Raw genomic sequence first — 16,939 nt, forward strand, 5'->3', positions numbered from 1 at the left:
ATTCAAAAGTCATGGAGGAATGGATGTTAGAATAAATGATAATATATAACTATAAACCAAAAATTCAACAAAAGTTAACAAGATTATATGGGAAGCTCTATTAATATCATACCTGATTGGAATTCCTTAGAAATGCCAATGAAACTCCAACTTGGAAGTATTTAAAATGAAAAACATTTTACATTCTACGACAGTATTTTATCATGAAGCCCTTCTGTATCTGCCTAAAATTAAGTGCTTTCTTGGGGCACCTGCGTGGCTCAGTCAGTTGAGCATCCAACTCTTGGTTTCAGCTCAGGTCACGATCTCATGATTAGTGAGTTTGAGCCCTACGTCGGGCTCTGCCCTGTCACCTGCAGAGCCTACTTGGGATTCTGTGTCTCCCTCTCTCTCTGCCCCTTCCCCTGCTCACTCTGTCTCTCAAAATAAATAAATTAATGTTTTTCAAAAATAAGTGCCGTCTTCATCCTAAAGACTGACATTTCATTAATTTCTCAGCATTGAACACAAATTGTTCATTATGCATAGGGTAAAAATTATTACCTAAAATACCACGGTTTAAACTCTATCAATTACTATGGGGTATGTTGAGGAATCTATCCTTTAAAACAAAATAGTCCTTACTATCTGTGAATAAAGGCCAGGCTTCACAACCTATGGTCTTTTGTTTTTTCCATCAAGCTACAAACTTGCTATAAATAGTGTGACAGACAGTTTCACCTTTAATTGAACCAACTCTGACTACGACAGGGATGTGGACTTTTGTCTCCTCCCTTCCCTGGGGCCCAGTGGGATAAATGCCGGAGGGATTCCACGCAAGCTTTAGATGTCTTGGACTTAGACCCTATTTGTTTTGGAACCATGGGTTCCCTTCTTATTAAATTCTTCTATCTGCCAGGAGAAAACTGGAACAAAAATGAAAAAGTCTAATGCGCTGACTTCAAGGTCTCTTCCATCAGTCAGATAGGAAATTTCAAGGCTTTTTTTTTTTTCCTTTTTAAGGCAATGAACTCGACAATGTGCTTACACTTTGTTGTTGATGTTTTTAAGTAGTACTTTGGTGAGAATGTGAAACAGAGTTTCTAGTTTACAGTGACAGTGGGCTATAAACCCTGATATAGTCTCACATCCCCAGTTAAAAATCTTTGAAAGTAGATCCCCAAAACTGAGACAAATTCTACTACCCCAAACTGAGGCCGACTACCAACCTATCTGAGCATAATGTTCTGCTGACTGGAAGGGTGCTAACATAGGACAGGAAAAAACTCAGAAACTCAAAAAACTCCTCTCCTACCTGCTCTGGGGGCCCAGGCCCATGCAGAGGCACATAATTTCTCCCCAGGACTCAGTTCCTTCTATAATATGAGGGGTGGAGCTGGTATCTTTCCACCTCCACAGTCCTCTTCTAATGACTCCCTCAGAGGAACTAATCCTAATGGTGTGAGTTGTATTTGCAAGCTCACTTTTAGCCTAAAATGAGATGAGCAATCACAGGGATACAAAAGCTACAAAGAAAATCCCAAAGAGAAAGGAATATGTTCTATGACTGTATGTTTCATAGATTACTAACCAGTAAAACATTTTAAAGCATTTAGGGTTCTTTTTTTTTTAAGATTTTTATTAATTAAAAAAAAATTTTTTTAACGTTTATTTATTTTTGAGAGACAGAGAGAGACAGTGTGAGCAGGGGAGGGGCAGAGAAAGAGGGACACAGAATCTGAAGCAGGCTCCAGGCTCTGAGCTGTCAGCACAGAGCCTGACATGGGGCTCAAACTCACGAACCATGAGATCATGCCCTGAGCCAAAGCCAGACATTTAACCAACTGAGTCACCCAGGCGCCCCATAAGATTTTTATTAATTTAAAGTAATCTCTACATCCAACATGGGGCTCGAACTCACAACCCCAAGATCAAGAGTCACATGCTCTATGGAATGAGCCAGCCAGGCACCCCGATTGAGGGTTTGTTTTTTTTTTTTAACTGGGTCACAGAGGAAGTGCTGTTTCAGCCTTTGCCAACTTCATCCCCTGTTTACAACTTCACAAGTAGGAAGTACAATCATCCTGTGGGCTGGATTCAAATACAAGATACCCTCAGCCCTGCCCTAGAGCTGAGCGAGTGTGGCTGTGGTTCCAGCACGACAAGGGATGAAAAGGAGCCTGGCGGCCCATCGGTGCGCTGGGAGTCCTCCTGCGCTGGAAGCAGCTGTCCTAGGGAACAGCATCTAGCTTTCTAGCACTACAGTCTTCCCTCTGATGTGTGAACCGAGGTTAACATGGTGTACTTGGCCATGTTTATAGGGCTCTATAAACATTGCTGGCTTGCGCTCAAGAGGTGCACAGAGACGGGACGTGAGTTCTGTGAAAACAGAGCTGTTGTGTCTCGTTCAGCACTGGACTCGGGGCCCAGCACGGAACAGGTGCTCGACAACCATACGCCAATCGACAGGCACGCACCTCTTGAAGGCAAGCCAGAAATGTAACCCAGAATTATGGCTGGTGAACGGCAGGGTGTGACACCGTACCCCGTCAAGGGACAACTCCAACCACCCACCATGGTCTTCGGAAGCCCAGGAAGGCTAGGCCCGAAGGTTACCTCAAACATCCTCCCTTCCTCTGCAAACTATCACTGCAGTTTAGATGAGAGATACAGCTCAGGCAAGGTGAAAAGAGCACAGGACTGGGAATAAGATGACCTGGTTTCAAATTCTAAATCCACCACTTAATGGCTATGACCTGGGGCAAGTCATTTTAACCTCTCGGCCCGCCTCATGTGTAACAAGGGAATACTACTTACTTCACAGTCTAGTTGCCTTCAGAAATGAGGCCGGGTGTGTGAAAGCACCTGGAGAAGGAGGGGAGGAGGGGGGGAAGGGGGAGGAGGGGAGGGGGAGGAGGGGAGGGGGAGGAGGGAGGAGGAGGAGGGCTAGCTTCTGCAGAGGTACAGCCCCACCTCTAGCAACTCAGAACCCAGTTTCCAGAGAAGGCTGGGAGTGGAACAGCAGCTGTGCCCATGTCCTTGAGAGACCATGAAGGAAGAGACTGACAGCACCTAATGACAGTTTGGATTTGAAGGCTCTCGATTAAAGAGATCCTGGTCTGCCCTCATCTGGCAGGGTCTGAATTTGTTTTCCCGTGTTCTTCCTAACATGAGATCCCAGAACATCTCTTTAATTACTGCGCAGGGGGGTGGATAATTTGGAAGGAACTGCTTAAAATGGTTTCCTTTGTAAGCTTAATGTTCTAATATGACATAATGCTGTGGGCTGTTTGGGGTTTTGGGGGGGGGGGGTGCTGTTGCTGGCTCTTTATAGGTTTCTTATGAAAGTTTTTAACTTTGTACTTGAGCCTCAAGGCAATTACTATGAAGGGTGCCTTTTAAGCACTACAACTATTTCCTTAATTAATTTGCTTTTTATGTTGTTACTGCTGTTGGCCTCTCTTTACATCTAAAGCAAACGATTCGCCTTTTTTCCTATAGCTTCTTTTTTTTTTTTTTTTTCAAGCGGGAAAACAGGCGATCCCCTGTCCCTGCCTCAAACAAATCCTGAAAAAGAAACCAGAAGGTTTTCAAATTAGCACCCTGTTCTAAGCTGAGACCTTCCCCTGGGAAGAGCTAACCTATTTGACTCAAAGCAAGCAGTTCAGAGAAAGGAGAAAAGAATAAAGCTTAGAGAAGTCAGGAACTACGGTTTAAAGTTCTGGGTCACCCCTAACGGGGTAAGTATGACATTTCAGGTAAATCACAAATTTCCTGTGACTCAGTTTCCTTAATTTGACATGGGCAGTGGGAATATGTCCTAGCTTCCTATCTTGGGATGATGTGTATAACATTCTTTTAAAAAGTAAAAGTAGGGGGTACCTGAGTGGCTCAGTCAGTTAAGCATCTGACTTCTGATTTGGGCTCAGGTCATGATCTCGCAGTTCATGAATTCGAGCACCACGTTGGGCTCTGCACTGATGGTATGGAGCCTGTGTGGGATTCTCTCTCTCTCACCCTCCCCCACTCACGCTGTCCATCTCCCACAAGATAAAATAAACAAACTTTAAAAAATAAAAGAATACTAGAAATAAAAGCTATCAATGTCAACATTTGAAATACCACACAGATGGGGCGCCTGGGTGGCTCAGTCGGTTAAGCGGCCGACTTCGGCTCAGGTCATGATCTTGCGGTCCGTGAGTTCGAGCCCCGCGTCGGGCTCTGTGCTGACCGCTCAGAGCCTGGAGCCTGTTTCGGATTCTGTGTCTCCCTCTCTCTCTGACCCTCCCCCGTTCATGCTCTGTCTCTCTCTGTCTCAAAAATAAATAAACGTTAAAAAAAAATTAAAAAAAAAAAAAAAAAAAGAAAGAAATACCACACAGATAACAATATGCATTTGTGGGTATAACCAAATCTGGATAAAGACCGTGAAGTATGTTTTTTAGGGAAATAATGTACCCAACGGTTCAATGCCCATAACTTATATCAATGCTGTAGTGCATATAATGCAATAGGGTGAATTATGTGCAAGTGTGAGTAGAAATTATCTAAAGCCTATGCTCCGAATCCCTGCAACACAGTCTTCCGCAGTGCAGAATTCGGCTTCTGGTGCCCTTAAGACAAAAAAATGTGAAAATATCACCGCCTATAACAAGGTACAGTCCTTTCTACAAGTACAAAAGGCATTCTATCTGTTCCCTTCCTTTGCCAAACTCCGGATCTTGTCTCCCACTGCCTTGGTTTTTGGAAAGCAGGTTTAAGGACACAAAGTAAGCAAAATGTAGAGGAAAAATATGAGAGCTAAAATAAAATCAAAAGTTAGCGGAAACGACTGTTGTTGCTTCCTTGACAGCCAAACTGTAGGCACAAACCTGTTGGGGCTACTGGGGCCTTTCCATTTCGATCCTTCCTACTTCTTCAAAGAAAGGGGGCCTAGAGATAAACAAACATGCGAAACAGTTCCTCCATTGGCCCCTGGTACAAAGGCCTCCACTGCTTTCACTTCTGGCTCCCTGCTTTTCATCTGAAGGCTTCTAGTTCTGCAAGTTTCCCTTCATGCAAACAGATCCACCTGAGTAATCCCTAGGCTGAGTTGAGCAAAGACCGATTTCCATATGGAAACTCAACAATGGTGGATTGACAGTTTCAGATAGACCCAGGCTGCTACCGGCCTATTTCAAAGCTGCCTCTGCAAAGCTGTTCAGGGTTCCTTTTCCTCCATGTTGGAGAGACAGCCTCACCCTCTGGGCTGGGCACTTCAGAGCAATTTTGCTTTTTAAGACCCAAGTACATCTCTGTACAGCCCAACAGAATCAGGAAGATAACCTCTTAACTCACAAAGGACTCATGCACTAACTCACAGGACAAAGCCTTCATATCCTACTGGAAACAAAAAAAGGCTATCCAGTGAGAACCCATTTAGGATCTCAGAGCGCCTCATGTAGTGATGGGTACACAGTACATAATCCATTCGTTCTCTACTGACCACCTATTTATTACGTGCTAGGTGCTACAAATACACAGATTTGTTCAAAGGACGGTTCAAAGAACAGAAGGACTGTGTCCAAAGGACAAGCCTGTAAATAAATGATTATAACGTCAGCATTGTAGTGTTAGCAATAACGCCAAGGTGCAGAGGTAGCACAAAAGAACACACGCAAAACAAAAACAAAAACAAACCCTGAACGGATCACAGCAGGTTTCAGAGGAGTTATTTAATAGATATTCCTAAAGGTAAGCCTTGAAAAATAAGTATTATCGATAATAACTTACCTATGATTCAAGAACCTGAAGTAAGGAGAAAGAGAATCAAAATGGGCAAACTATCTCCAGTCATCTGCTACCAACACCAAGCTTTCCACGATGAATTCTCTACGAGTACTTTTGGGGAAGTGAAATATTAATATATTTTTCCTAATGATGAGCCTACATATTTCAGGCAGCTAAATCTCCCATTAAGACTCCTGGCCAATTCTTGATTTAATTCCCCAACTGGTATCATAAGAGCCATCTTCCTGTTTTCCTCAGGAATCTGAAGGACTTCGGACCCAGAACAGTTTAACTTGAGACACCTAAGGAACACAGACACAAAGTCAAGATTGTGTCTGAAAAACTAAAGCAGCACTTTTTTTTAAGCCGAACAAAAGAAAAGTTCCTTCCTTAGCACTAAAAAATAAGCATTGCCACTGATTTTGGCCAAGATCACACTATTGTCACCCAAGTAGTCAAACTTCAGAGAACCAGATCTTAACTTGTTCCTGTCACTTACAAGGGCGGTGGAAGGTGTTCTCTTCAGTCAGAGGACATAAATACAAAAGGAAATGATTTAAAGGGTCTATTACTCACATGAGGACATGATTCAAAATAGAGATTATGGACACTTACAGAGCCAGTGGAATGGGGAAAGAGTTGGCTGTCCATTAAAATAACTGTGGCGAGCCAAATCCTCACTACATGTTATTTCAACCACAGCCTCACCTGGTTGGTTAACTTTCCTAGGACAGCACCGCTAGAATCAAATTGGCAAATTGTCATTCAAAAAAAGTATTAAGTTCTAGGGCCAGAAGGAACAAGGAAGTCATTCAACACGCCTCTCTAATTCAAGATGACCACACCTTAAAGCCAATTCAAATAAATAAGAACTTAATGGCTTCTTAAAATTATGTAGAGAAGGCATTTTTAAATGCCTAACTCAACTGGCATCATTTCTAGAGTTCCAGATTTCAGGAAATACTTATGTACTTCTCACCTACGTCCCTCCTGCTGTAGCTTACTCTAATATTGTCATTTTATGCTACAATCATATGCAATTTTTAAGTACCTCATATATTTCAAGATATTTTCACCTCCAAATCAAGGAATTATATTTCCATTTTTCCTATAGGTTTTGGCAATGTACAGCTTCGTACTATTTTAGATATTTTTTTCTTGGAACTTGAAGTACTAACTTTGAATTAGACAAGTTCCAACTAGTGGATCTCTACTTTATGGTGCAAATGAGAAAACAACTACTTTAATATGTAAGAGAGGACACATGAATGAGAAAGATTTTAGTAAACAATGCCATTGGCAATTTCAGCTCCTAATTTTACCCTATTACCACACCACGGCCATTGGCCTCTCCCCACCCTTCACCATCTAGAGTTGGTGATACCCCATTTTCCTCAAGCTATAGCTTCTGACACTAGGGGGCTTTATGTCTACCTTCTAGCTCAAAAAATCTACACAGTCTCAGTACACACTCCATATGACATCTGAAATTTCCATGTTGAAGAATACATACTGAAGAAATGTACTCCAAATTCAGAGTCTTTTCTTATCCTGCCTAGTTTAACCATTTCTACAGATTCCTCTGCGTGCCGATTTAGACATTGATCTCCCGATCTAAGAAAGCTAGGCTCTCGTGGCGCCTGGGTGGCGCCGTCCGTTAAGCATCTGACTCTTGATCTCGGCTCAGGTCATGATGTCACACTTTGAGGGTTCGAGCCCCACATGAGGATCTGCACTGATGGTGTGGAGCCTGCTTGGGATTCTGGCTCTCCTTCTCTCTGCCCCTCCTCTGCTTGTGCGCTCTCTCTCTCCCTCTCAAAATAAATAAACTTTAAAAAAAAAATTAAAAAAAAATTTTTTTAACGTTTATTTATTTTTGAGACAGAGAGAGACAGAGCATGAATGGGGCGGGGGGGTGGGGGTCAGAGAGAGGGAGACACAGAATCCGAAACAGGCTCCAGGCTCCGAGCTGTCAGCACAGAGTCCAATGCGGGGCTCAAACTCACGGACTGCGAGATCGTGACCTGAGCTGAAGTCAGCCGCTCAACCAACTGAGCCACCCAGGCGCCCCTAAAAAAAATTTTTAAAAAGAAAAAGCAAGCAAGCAAGCTCGACTCTTTATCGTCACATCCTCTATTTCCCTGTCTTAGTCACTCCTGAATTTAAGAGGTGATAGCCCACATATATCTATAGAAAATACGTCATTAGGGATTCCTACCTATTACCAGTCAGGAGGTTTAACAATAGATTACCATAAAAATACAGAGCTCTGTTAAGCTCCTAAAGAGGAGAATGAATATTGACTAAGACTGGTTTCATTTTGTTATTATGTTTTTCATCGAAGAGGAGTACATTTCTCAGGTAATGCACCCCTCTCATAATGGGGGACACCAAGCATCTGTCCTTGCCATTTACTTACCCTTGCTGTTTCTTATTCTAATTGTGAGTTTAAACATTATCCTATACCTATTAAGTGACTGTTCATAACCTAAAAAAACACACCGTCCACCCTCTTGCCTCACCTTATCTCCAGTTGCCTTTGCTGATCTTAGAATTATACCTGGCTATTCACTGCTAAGAATTGGAATTGACAAATGACAAGTCACCAAGGCTTCTTGGTGGTACAAAAAGAAAGTTGTACAAAAAAAGACAATTAGAGGGCAACAACTGTAAATCATTTCAGACACTAAAGACAAAATGGCCATTCCATACCTAGTAATTCATATTAAGGCAATGATTGGAAATGCTCAGTGATACACCATCTTGGATACTCACATATCACTGAAGATAACTACAATTTTTAAAAGTAGAAAATACAGGGGCGCCTGGGTGGCTCAGTCGGTTAAGCGTCCGACTTCGGCTCAGGTCATGATCTCACGGTCCGTGGGTTCGAGCCCCGCATCGGGCTCTGTGCTGACAGCTCAGAGCCTGGAGCCTGTTTCGGATTCTGTGTCTGCCTCTTTCTCTGACCCTCCCCTGTTCATGCTCTCTCTCTGTCTCAAAAATAAAGAAATGTTAAAAAAAAAAATTTTTTTTTTAAAGTAGAAAATACATATGCATACACAAAAGACCCTGAGTAGCCAAAGCAATCTTCAAAAAGAAAAACAAAACTGGAGGTATCACAATTCCACACTTCGGGGTGTATTACAAAGCCATAGTAATCAAAACAGTATGGGACTGGCACAAAAAAAAGACACATAAATCAATGGAACAGAAGAGAACACCCAAAAATAAAACCACAATTATATGGTCAATTAATCCTCAATGAAGGATTAAGAACATGCAATGGGATAAAATGACAGTCTGTTCAACAAATGGTACTGGGAAAACTGAACTAAATGCAGAAGAATGAAACTGGACCCCTTTCATACACCACACATGAAAATAAATTCAAAATGGATTAACAACCTAAATGTGAGACATGAAACCATAAAAATCCTAGAAAAGAGCACAAGCAGTAATTTCTCTGATATCGGCCATAGCAACATCTTTCTAGACATGTCTCCTGAAGTGAGGGAAACAAAAGCAAAAACAAACTATTGGGGGGCGCCTGGGTGGCGCAGTCGGTGAAGCGTCCGACTTCAGCCAGGTCACGATCTCGCGGTCCGGGAGTTCAAGCCCCGCGTCAGGCTCTGGGCTGATGGCTCAGAGCCTGGAGCCTGTTTCCGATTCTGTGTCTCCCTCTCTCTCTGCCCCTCCCCCGTTCATGCTCTGTCTCTCTCTGTCCCAAAAATAAATAAACGTTGAAAAAAAAATTAAAAAAAAAAAAAAAACAAAAACAAACTATTGGGACTAAACAAAATAAAAAGCTTCTTCACAGCAAAGGAAACAATCAACAAAACTAAAAGTCAGCCTACTGAATGGGAGAAGATCTTTGCAAGTATCTCCAATAAAGGGTTAGTATCCAAAATATATAAAGAACTGATTCAACGCCAAAAAAAAAAACAAAAAAACAAAAAACAAACCCACAAATAATCCAATTAAAAATGGGCAGAACATATGAACATGAACAGACATTTCTCCAAAGAAGACATCCAGATGGCCAACAGACACATGAAAAGATGCTCAGGGCGCCTGGTGCCTCAGGCATTAAGCATCTTACTTCAGCTCAGGTCATTATCTCACAGTTCTTGAGTTCAAGTCCCATATCAGGTGAACACAAGCCCTGCTTGGGGTGAGCCCTGCTTCCCTCTCTCTTTCTCTGCCCCTCCTGGGATTTTCTCTCTCCCTCTCTCTTTCCCTCTCTCTAAAAAAAAAAAAAAGATGCTCAACTTCACTCATCATAAGGGAAATGTAAATCAAAACTACAATGAAATATCACCTCACACCTGTCAGAAAGGCTAAAATCAAAAACACAAGAAATAAGTGTTGGTGAGGATGTGGAGAAAAAGGAACCCTCACGCACTGTTGGTGGGAATGTAAACTGGTGTAGTCACTGTGGAAAACAGTATAGAGCTTCCTCAAAAATTTGAAGATAGAACAATCCTATGATCCAGTAATCACACTACTGGGTATTTACCCCCAAAAAACACAAAAACAGTAATTGAAAGAGATACATGCACCTTTATGTTTATTGCAGCATTATTTACAATATATGGAAGTGGCCCAAGTGTCCATGGACAGATGAATGGATAAAGAAGAGGTGATATATACATATACACATACACACATATAACATATACACACATTCACACAATGGAGTATTAATCATAAAAAAGAATGAGATCTTGCCATTTGCAACAACATGAATAGAGCTACAGAGTATAATGCTAAAAAAAAAAAATAAGTCAGAGAAAGATAAATACCGTATGATTTCACTCATATGTGGAATTTAATAAATAAACAAAGGGGGAAAAAAGACAAACCAAGAAACAGACTCTTAACCACAGAGAACAAACTGATAGTTACGGGGGGGGGGGGGGGGGGTGGGTATGGTGAAGAATGAAATAGGTGATGGAGATTAAAAGGACACTTATCATGATGAGCACAGAGTAATATTATAGAATTGTTGAATCACAATATTGTACACCTGAAACTAATATAACAATGTATGTTAACTATACTGGAATTAAAATTAAAAAACTTAATAAAAAAAAGAAATACATATGCATATGATTTTTTAAATGACAGAACAAGCAAAATATTAACATCATATTTCAAGTGTAAGAAGCCGCTGATCGTAAACAGATTCAACATGACTGCATGCCATACTAAGAAGAAAACAGAGCTAGGAAACCTTCTAGTACTGATTAGTAGACCTATCCCACTTTCAAAGATGTTAAAATGTAGATCTTACCATCTATGAAATACAGCAGCAATAGCATTATAATTGATTAATTATTTGTTGGCATATGAACATATCATAAAAGATTTGGCTAAAGGTGGTATGTACAACAGGACAACCTGGCAAACTGATCATGGAGAGAAATTTTATCAAGTGAGTTTTATTTTCCTTCTGGTATCACTGTATTTTGCATTTAGGCCTAACCAAATTTTTTTTTAACTTTTTTTTTTAACGTTTATTCATTTTTGAGACAGAGAGAGACAAAGCATGAACAGGGGAGGGTCAGAGAAAGGGAGACACAGAATCTGAAACAGGCTCCAGGCTCTGGGCTGTCAGCACAGAGCCCGACGCGGGGCTCGAACTGACGGACCACGAGATCATGACCTGGGCCGAAGTCGGCCGCTTAACCGACTGAGCCACCCAGGCGCCCCAGGCCTAATCAAATTTTCAATGAAAAAGGTATCATGGGAGAATTCTAACATATACTCCACCGTGCTCTCCAAGTTATTCCTTTAACCCCTTGCTCTTGTTTTCTAACATAGAAAGTCATTCTGCCATTGTGACTCTACATAGCTGTGCTGGAAAAATTTCTCCAACGCTTAATACTCCCTCCATCAACATGCTCAACTACCTGCAGCTCATAGAACCAAAAAAGGTTTCTATTCTTTTGGCTTTTATGCTCTCTCCTTGTTATCTACCTGCCTGGGAGAAACTGATTCATCTTTCAAAACTCAACCCCACAATGACTCCTCTTCCTTATCTTCCCTATTAAGACTTTCCTGGCATCTTCCTCATAAGCCTCCCCTAAATTATAAATTTCCCCTCTGGAATCTTCAATAAGGATGCTTATCCTGTACATGAGCAACATTTTATTGCACTTGAAATTTGCTTCTCTCATTCCCTACTAGTCTGTAACCTGTAAAATCTGTAAAAATGAGCACTTTTTTTTTTTTATTTTGCTTGGTATTGCCAGGACCTAGTATAGTACTTAACCCAAGTATTCAAAACATTTGACGAAATACTGAAAACAAATGGTGAATTTAAGAACACTATGACCCAGAAAACAATAATTATATAATCACACTCACATCCTGAACTCAGTTAAATATTTTCAAAAGATAAGGAGTATGGCAAAGGTCTTTGAAAACATGACTCAAACTTATATTAAGTCCCCTGGTTCAAAATGTACTATTTTTCTTAATCGAATTTTTAAAGCAAAAGCATACTCATGATTTGGTTAATGATTTTATCTTACACATCTTTTAAATGTTAAAATTCTCTTAGGGAAATATAAATCCCACACACGATTTTAAGATACTTTTTAGCTAACTGCCCCTAGAATAATTGATTTATTTAAATCAATTTTTATATATGATTTATATATTTATATTTTTTATAATTATATTTATATATATTATATATTTATATATATTATATATTTATATATATATATCAATTGATATATATGATACATATATATCAATTGATATATATATATGATTTATATAAATAAGGAAGCCTAAGCAATACATCTTATTCTTAAATAATGTATTTGCTGTGATATGACTTTACCTAATTATTTCTCAAATGCTTCCCAAACAAAAAGCTACGAAATGTCAGCACTATAATAATATAGTGCAGAACACTAAGCCAAGACATTTAAAATCATCAATCACATAAAAAGAAATGAATAATTGGGGCGCCTGGGTGGCTCAGTTGGTTACGCATCCAACTTCAGCTCAGGTCATGATCTCACAGTTCGTGGGTTCGAGCCCCCCATCAGGCTCTGTGCTGACAGCTCAGAGCCTGGAGTCTGCTTCGGATTCTGTGTCTCCTTCTCTCTCTGTTCCTCCCCTGCTCACACTCTGTCTTTCTCTCTCTCTCTCTCAAAAACAAATAAAGATTAAAAAAAGAAGAAATGAATAATATATTTTATTACTAAGTTTTTTAAAAGTTACTATACTTTCTGCTTTCAATTATCCCATTTTTGTAAAAGAATATAGAAACACATGCAAAGGGGTGTGTGTGTATGTGTGTGTGTGTGTGTGTGTGTGTGTGTGTGTGTACGCACACATGCAAAGAGATTAAATACCTACAGAAAAGAAAGACTGGAAAGGGGCGCCTGGGTGGCTCAGTCAGTTAAGGTCCAACTTCAGCTCAGGTCATGATCTAGTGGTTCATGAGTTCAAGCATCATGTTGGGCACTATGCTGACAGCTCACAGCCTGGAGCTTGCTTCAGATTCTGTGTCTCCCTTTCTCTCTGCCCCTCCCCTGCTCGTTTATTCTCTCTCTCTCTCTCTCTCTCTCTCTCTCTCTCTCAAAAACGAATAAACACTTAAAAATTAAAAAAAAAAAAACTGGAAGACTATGAAACAAACAGTGATTTCTCCCTACGAGTGGGATTAGAAAACAAAGACAGCTTTTTATATTTTTTTAAATGATAAACAAATCAGTGCCATTAATTGTAATTGCGCTGAGCAAACATGGACTTCATTTGGTCTAAAATCTGCACTATATATGTACAGCATATAAACATATAATTACCCAGATAATGATAAAATAATATTAGATGTCTGCACAGATATACATATTATTCTCAGCCATAAAGTCACACTTCTCTCACATGCAAGTCATAGTCATTCATACATTTCCTGAAATGCATTCTTGTCTGTCATCAGTTATATTCAAGCACTGAGCTCTGCTTTTTTGTTTGCCAAAATATTATCAATGAACTCCTGTATGCCTTCAACAAGAATGACCACTAACACCAGTGTAATTCAAAATTGTTTTGAAAACCCTAGCATGTAAAAATACAACAAACAAACAAAAAAGATCGATACATAATTCCTTGTAGAAAATTACTATCTATCTAGGGAAACACAGAAAGTCCACTGAAAAAGTACTGGAACCAAAAGAATCTCCAGAAATAAGGTAATATATAAAAAATACACAGATTTCCTCCATAGCAGCAATAAATGCATTCTGGAATAACTACTTCCAAAATGTAACAGAGAAAAAGGGTTCCGTTTATGAGAGCAACAAAAATCTCATGAACTCAAGCACAGATTATCCATAAATAAAACTATACAACTTTACTGAGAGAGATATAAAATAAGACCCGAATAAAGGAAAAGATACAGCATGCTCCTATTAGATAGGGAAGACGGAATATCACAAAAAGGTTAATTTCCCATAAATCAATGCATACCTTTATCACAATTCCAACAAACATCCTGTCCTCGATAGGCCAACACTAACATAAAGCAGTCTTGACAATTACTGAGAGAAATGGGGGAAGGCACACTAGCTGGCAACCCTCCAAAGAAAAGAGCAGCTTAGTAAATAAATATATGAAAGGCTATTCCAACTCGCTGGTTTAAAAGAAAATGCAAAAGACAATATTTCGAAAAGATTGGCAAAGAATTTAAAAATAAGATAAGGTCACACTCATACAACGCAAATTGGTATCAGGCGCATGGCAATAAATCTTTCAACTTATTCTTCAAAGGCCAAGTTCATGGTTCGCCTTTATGAAACTTTCAACAGTCGGGAAGAGCTGCTCCCACAGCCCTGTCGTTGCTGTGGTACAGCCCCGCATGTTCACTCTCCCAGTGGATGCCTGAGGGTCTCCATCAGCCGTTTTATTCCCCAAAGGCCAGGGATGGCAGTTTTCCTGTGTTTGTATCAACACTTGTTAGTTAATAGAAAATTGTAATTGAGAGGAATCTGGGAGGAAATAAAAACCCACGGGAATACTCCTGACATTCTGTAAGAACCACCTCTACTTGAGAAATGTTAGAAAAATACATTCATGACTATTGACTGTTTTGGGTCGAGATTCTAAAACAGAATTACTTAATACAGACAAAGTATGAATACGCATATTCGTCTATGTTTATTAGGGCAGAAAGGGCGTCAGCTAAAAAGATGCTGAGCTCTGCTTTTCGGTTTGCCAAAATATCGTGTGTGCCGAAAATCTCCAAGGCAGGACTAGTTAATGCTCTAAGGTTCCACGCCTCACCTTTCATCTGCTCTCCTGGTCTACGGCACGAAACAAGAAGAAAAGGGGAGAAGTGCTTCTTGTGAAACTGGTCTCCACCCACCTTTAATTCTGTCTATCCAAGGCTAAAAACTTGCTGCTCTTTAGGAAAATCATAGGACTTTAACTACTGGAATAGAATTCTATTTATACCCAACATATCAGTCAATTGTTTACAAAATGAATGAACACACACAGCTCTAATCCTGCCCTTGGAGAAGCTTCCAGCCACCCTGAGAAAACAACCTAACCGGTTTTGAACTCAAGCCATGCTTTACCAAGCCCAAACCCAGAAAAAACTGTTTTATGTTCCCTAATCAGTATTATTCAAGAAAACTCCCACTTCCCTACAATGAGAAAAAGGGTAATTTGCCCCCATTCTAGAACAGTCTGTACCAATAATGTAGTTATCAGGCAAAGTATCCACAACCCAAATGGTATAATTTATGAACATCTCACTCTTATCAAACTAATTTCAAAACAACCTGGTGGCATGTGAGACCTATGTATGTCAAAAATCAAGACATTAGCTGTCTAAGAAAACAAGGAATTATTCCTATTGAACTCTTGTGGCCACAGACTAAACATTCAAGATGGGAAGGAAAATGATCTGAAGAAAAGCCAAATTGAAAAAATAGACGTATTTCAGAGAGATGAGTATCAGTAAAGCCCATAACTCAAAGTTCAAAGCTTTCTTTTTTTTCTTCAAAGACACAGCATTTTTATAGTCATATATTTCTAGTGTTCAAATCCTACAGATAAAAAGTAATCAAATACACAAGGCACGTAAAGGTTGCTTATTCATTCTTTAGGCAGTAAATGTAATGTGATACCTATAAAAATCAACTCTTCCTCCCTGCCCCCAGACCATACTCCCACTCATGCCTTGAAGGATAAATGCTTTTGAAGGTAAACATTATAAAACAAAATCAATTAAGTCAAACTCATAAAGACAGAAAGGAGAAAACTGATTGCCAGGAGAAGCAGGGAGAAGGGAATGAGGAGTTACGGTTTCCATGCACACAGACTTTCTGTTTGGGACAATGAAAAAGTTCTGGAGATGGATGGTGGGGATGGTTACGCAACAATATGAACGGGCCTAATGCCACTAACCTGTACACTTCAAAACGATGGAGAGGTGCTTGGGTGGTTCAGTCGGTTGAGCTCCGACTCCAGATTTTGGCTCAGGTCATGATCCCAAGGATCAGGGGATTGAGCCTCATGTCGGGCATGGAACATGCTTAAGATTCTCTCTCTTTCTCTTCCTCTGACCCTCTCCCCAGGTCGCTCACTCCCTTGCTCTCTCTCTCTCTCTTTCTCTCTCTCTCAAATTAAAAAAATTCATAAAAAATTTAAAAATCTCAAAATGGTGGAAACTGTAAATTTTATGCTATGTATATTTCACAATTAAAAAAATTAATCAGACTGGAGAGCTATAAGACAAGTTGAACAATGCATATCAATTGAAAGAAAACTAAAAAACTGTCAAGAATTTAGAAGACTCTAAATAAAGAGTGCCAATCACTCTCCTGATTATAGACTAACGACTTCAGAAAGGACGATAACTTCCTCAACAAATTAAACAAATATGAAACTTCTAAGTTATTTAGAAAACATGGGTAACTTTTAAAACAATAGTTTTTAAAAAGCAGTGCATAGGGGCACCTAGCTAGCTCAGTTGGTAGAGCATGCCCCCTCTTGATATCAGGGTCATGATTTTGAGCCCCATGGTGGGTGTAGAGCCTACTTAAAAATAGAAATTTCAGGGACGCCTGGGTGGCTCAGTCAGTTGCACATTCACCTTCGGCTCTGGTCATGATCTCACGGTTCATGGGTTCAAGCCCAGCATCGGCTCTGTGCTGATAGC

General features: G+C 40.0%; 1 protein-coding gene across 3 annotated transcripts in view; it reads right to left on the reverse strand.

Annotated features, from left to right (window-relative positions):
* Positions 1 to 16,939, reverse strand: part of MLLT3 (MLLT3 super elongation complex subunit) — a 287,962-nt gene that overhangs the window by 152,618 nt on the left and 118,405 nt on the right. The window lies entirely within an intron of this gene.

This window comes from Lynx canadensis, chromosome D4, assembly GCF_007474595.2.
Source record: "Lynx canadensis isolate LIC74 chromosome D4, mLynCan4.pri.v2, whole genome shotgun sequence".
Taxonomy (NCBI): domain Eukaryota; kingdom Metazoa; phylum Chordata; class Mammalia; order Carnivora; family Felidae; genus Lynx; species Lynx canadensis.